General features: G+C 31.6%; 1 long non-coding RNA gene across 4 annotated transcripts; it reads right to left on the reverse strand.

Annotated features, from left to right (window-relative positions):
• Nucleotides 312–4,263, reverse strand: LOC107619304. 4 transcript variants are annotated; one of them, XR_001615617.2, is made up of 8 exons: nt 4,052–4,263; nt 3,101–3,238; nt 2,917–3,003; nt 2,362–2,667; nt 1,957–2,270; nt 1,203–1,280; nt 728–1,093; nt 312–645 (listed from the first exon to the last, which is right to left on the reverse strand). It is a non-coding gene; the product is annotated as an uncharacterized LOC107619304 (long non-coding RNA). The 4 variants fall into 4 exon arrangements; XR_001615618.2 differs by having other exon boundaries at nt 2,410–2,667; nt 3,101–3,156; nt 4,052–4,262; XR_001615616.2 differs by having other exon boundaries at nt 2,402–2,667; nt 3,101–3,156; nt 4,052–4,262.

Genomic DNA, 5,378 nt, shown 5'->3' on the forward strand with positions numbered 1-5,378 from the left:
TATGTAACATTTAAAAAAATATTACCATAGATATTTTTTGTAACACTTAAAAAAATATTACCATAAATATTTTTTTGTAACACTTAAAAAATATTACAAAAGATCTTTAGTAACATTTTTTAGTTATATTATACTATTTTTTATTTTATATTATACACAATATATACTAAAATTAATTACTACAACATGAAATATTTCATTAAATTCACAAAATAAAATTTTTATAACCTCTTTCATTGATCAATAACCATTGTACAAGTTTGCTTCGTGATGCAAATAAAATGAGAAAAGAAAAAAAATACTTATAGCACTTAAACTCAATGAACATTCCATATAAAAAAGAAAAGAAAAAGTGATACATAGTACATAAAAGACTTAGTTCTTATACTAATCCTAGAAAAATGTATTTATCAAACACGTCTTGGTTCACTCCTCATTCAATATCAACATACAATTCACAAAATAAAACGATAAAAAAAAATTAATGAAAACTTGAAGATTCGACAAGAACAGAACTTGCTTCCCTCTATGCAGACCCATTTTCATGTGCAGAGCTTTATGTGACATAGAAGATGTTGAGTCACTGACTTTATGCGACAATCTCAGACATAGATAGGATCAATGTGACCACTTGTTAAGCAATGCCTAAAAATAATTTGAGAAACAATCATAAACTGCAAGAGCCAATAAAGTCAGGTAGTTATAAAAAAAAAGAAAACAAAGTTACCTCCTTCAGACCAATATTTTGATAAATTTCTGTCAAATTGTTGAAATCTTTGTAGCCAAGCTGGACAAGTTCCTTCATAAAGATTCTAGGAGAGCTTTGAAGCACTTTCAAATCATCAAAAATCAAGTACATGGCTTCTCCTTTAACAAATGCTCCATCCTAATGACGATGAGTAACTTCACTACTGGAATCATTCACCATTATCTTTAGTTCTTTGTCCATCGGGTTCTCACATTTGATGCAAGTAACACCTGAAAAAGCACTTAACAACAAAGAATTACTTCTCTTATAATAGTTACTACAATGTTTGGATGTTCCTCAATGAGTTCATGTTAGTGAACTGCAGAAATGATAGCCCCACATAAGCTGAAACATGCAAAGAGCAATTGTCATTAAAAGATAGACGATTGAAGCATAGATAGGCTCCAATGAAATCGAAGGTGAAATGAATTAAACGGTTGTAGCTTATACTCACCTACAAGACCAAATAGAATGCAGTGTGCAGCTGCAAAAATAGGTAAGGGTATTGATGCAAAGAAAGCTCCAAATTTTCCTGAAGAGGTATATTGTGCTTTGTAAGAAAAAAATCATGAAATAAACTGTCAAAGTAAATTCTTGAGCAATAGAAGAAAAAATGTGCCTAATTAGCCTATTAAGCTGTAATGAGGAGCAAAGGGATAAGGATCATATATTTCCAGCTCAATTCCTAAAATCATGTCTATGTTTACTTTACTAGTCATGTTGATTTCAATTGATTAAATATTGTGTAGATTCTTAAAGCACAGTTGGCATGAATAAGAATAACAATACATAATGAAAAGGTATGAGAAACATGAAAAATAATTGACTATCGGTTGATTTTACACCAAAAAACTTAATTATTAGAATTAAAAGCATATAGCAAGGAATGGAACCTCAATAGCGGTAAGAAATAAAAGCAAAGAGTTCAACACACATATAGCAAAGAGTTCAACAAGTGAAGGAGTCACAGCATTTAGTTTTAGATAATCTTATTAATTTTATTCAACACACATTATCCTTATTCAATTATTCAAACATATATATATATATATAAAACGCATGAAATACAGCAATAGTGTAGTTAGATATTTAGATGTAATACTTTTATTTTTTGAAAAGAAAAGGTTATAATCTTGCTAATAGGGAATAACTGTATCTTTTAAACTAACTAATATATATAGTAAAGTAAGTGAAATGTGGAAGATTACCTTGTTCAAATAGTTTCTTCAAATACATCATATAACTACGTTGTGCAGCAGCAGTCATCAGGGATAGCATGGAGAGCATCCTCTCAAGCACTGCAATTACATTCGGAGCAAAATCCTCTGTTCGGCGTTGATTCTTGTTCTGATTGTTGTGTTTGGCATAGTGATCGCAGCTGTAGAAATAGAGTTAAGAAACGAAGAGAGTAGCGGCCACAACAGAGAGCGGTCGGAGGTTCTGGAGGCCAGGGGCACCGATTCGGTGGTGGTGGTGGTGTTGCACGTGCCAGTCTTGATGCAACTTTGTATGCCCCAGTTGACTGTGAAAGGTTTTTCCTAATTTAGTTAGTCAACTATGAAGCTCAAGTATTGATACAGAATATGAACATGATATAAGAAATCCCAAGATACCATAATAGTTACTATAAGAAGGAATGAGATCATCTCTAACCCTCTTACTCTTCCTTCTAGTTAACTTAGGAACATTCTTCTTAAGAGGGTGAAATGGTTGAAATGGCATCTGTGAGCCTTTCTTGAGAAGCTTGAAGAAATCACGCCATTGGTTGTTAGCATTTGAACCACCACTTCCTGGTAGAGTCTCGGAATCAGAAGTGCTTGCTTAACAAGTGGTCACCCCATAAGTTGTTCGAATGCTGTCCCAACTGTTAGGATATCATCATAACTACCTGACTGGGTAATTTTCCCTCGCTCCATCACCTAGAACATGTTTTGTGACATTTGACATGAATTAGTCTCTAATATGTAATGGAATATAACACTAAAATTGTATCAAGTGGTCAAGAGAAAGCTAAAGAGTTTAACAAAAATGCTACATCTTGACCCAAAACATTAAAATGAATAACCTATGCTTTGTTTCAAATTTATATCATTCACTTAAGTCAAACTTAACCAATATGAGATTAAATGACTCACGCTTGAAATCTCAACAAAATTGAGATACTTTACCAGGATTTTATCAACTTCTGAGAGAAACTTCACTTGATGAGTCACTAGAATGATTGTTTTTTCCCTAAGAGCTGTAATAACTCATTCCTGTAATTTCATAAATGTAAAAAACATTAGTTTATTTCAAATATATTAGGTCTATAGTTTTGTTGTGATTGAGAATCCAAAGTGAAATCTTTCTTACATTGAATAAATGAGCAACAGTGTGCACATCAACTGCACTATGGAATGCCATTTAACCTGTTGTGCATAATCATTAGTCTCAAGCAAGCATGATTTACAAGACCTGAATTTGTATAAGCTGAAACTCAATGAACATTACCTACAATGGAAGAGGGAAGTGTTTTTAAAAGAAAGTGGTTCTGCCCCAACAAAATCCCACTAAGAGAAATGCCTCAAGTTCAAATCTCACTAATCCCTCAATTGAGTTTGATAACACAAATTCAACTCATACTCTTTAAATAAAGCAAGAATAATCCAAAACACATTTGCACTTTTTATGCCATAAAATAAATTCTTTGTTATTCATAATCATTAGTCTCTTTTATTATTAGAATTTCCTTATTTTAATATATAACAGAAATTCAATGAATTCACATCATTTAGGAATATATCTCAGCAAGTTCTATTCAACTTAATTGCAAATGAATTTATAGGAATGACCAATAGGTATAAGTGTAACATGTATGGTAAAAAAAAGTATAACATGCATACTGATTAAATCTGCATATGAATCTATCTCTTTTTTTGCTTTCTCAATTAAACCAGATTTGGAATATGAATCTATCTCTTTTTTTGCTTCCTCAATTAAACAAAAGACCGTGTTAGCAAGGATGGAACGAGATCAGGCTTTTCCTAAAAAATAACCAAATGTCAAATAAGGAGAATACTTATGATGGAACAATCTAGCTTGAGATTAGAACATTTAGGCTTGCAAGCCACAGTTGCAACAATCACATTAGGTTAAGCACAAAAACAAATTCTAAGAAAGAAAAAAAACAGAGAGAAACAAGTGCAGAAAATTGAATATGAACTATAAGGATTGAAAGATTCAGATCTCAATCAAAATCAGCAAGGGATGAAAAATTAAAATCAGATTGAATCGAATGAATTAAAAAAAAGAGAAAATCCTTACCAAAATCGGATTGAAATCGAGAAGAAGAATTGGAATTTAGAGAATGATTCACGCTGAGACCATAAAGCCTTGACCGAGAAGAAGAATATGATCCGATTGAGGTTAATGATTGGGATAAACTTGATTGAGAAGAGAACGGAAATTCGATCGGTAAGAAGTGGAGAGTGAACGAAGGGCTTGTTTGGGTGAGCTTCTAAGAAAAGATCTTTTTTCGAGTTATCTTTTTTTAAAAGATCTTATAGAGAAGTAAAAGTAATTTTATGTTTGGATATCTCATGTAAAAAGGTCTTTTTATCAATCAATTATGTTTGGGTATAACAATATAAAAGTACTTTTTTGTTTATTTATTACATGAAAAACATCTTTTTTTTAAGAAAAAAGATCTTTTAAAAAAAGATGTAAATTACAGCTTCTCAAAAAAGATCTTTTTTTTTATTTTACTAGTGCTTTTACTTTTACTACTAAAAATTTGCCAAACACGTTAAAAAATAAAAAAAGATCTTTTTTCATTGAAAAAAGATCTTTTTTTAACAAAATAATGGCGCCCAAACATGCACGAAGTGTGATGAAAGTGGCTCTATTTTAGACCCGTGAAATGTGACCGAAAAAAAAAAAAAGAGAATCATCACCCCCTTGGTATATTTGGTGACATTTCTATCTGATTTTTTTTTTGTTTTTTTTAAAAAATATCTTTTCTAACATTTATGAATAAATGTTGCTAAAGGTGTAATTTTATTAGTATAGCTAACATTTTAAAAAATGTTACATAAAAAGTGTTAGCAAATGTCTAAATTTTAGTAGTGTGTTCTCAATTCTCAATCAACTATTACCACCGTCGTTGTCGTCGCCATCACCGCCAGCCGGCTCCACCATACATTCAACAAACTCATTTGACATTCAATTGACCAATACATTCAACTAATCCATTTGTTCCGATGATTCATTCAGGTCTAATTATTATTTCCTTTTCCCACAACATTTTTATCCATTAAGAAATATGTTTAGTTTAGAGTTCAGCACGACAAAATTAACAGATAATTCACTTGGTAGTTGGAACTATTCATTCTTGTGATATAAGTGTATTTGGGTTTGAATGGGAAAGACTATCATTTGAAATATGAAAAATGGCAATTGGAGGGAGAGTGTATGGAAACAACGCTAATATTTGAAATGTTTGTTTCGTTGCTAATATTAAATTTGACAATGTAGCATCTTCTTGTTGTTTTGCCTTTGAAATGTTTCTCCTGGTGGTGGAGAGAGAGAGAGATACGAAGAGCCGAAGAGTAAAGTTGGAAGTGAGTCGAGTTGAGTTGAGCTAGAGTAAGCT

Source organism: Arachis ipaensis, chromosome B09 (assembly GCF_000816755.2).
Source record: "Arachis ipaensis cultivar K30076 chromosome B09, Araip1.1, whole genome shotgun sequence".
Classification (NCBI taxonomy): Eukaryota; Viridiplantae; Streptophyta; class Magnoliopsida; order Fabales; family Fabaceae; genus Arachis; species Arachis ipaensis.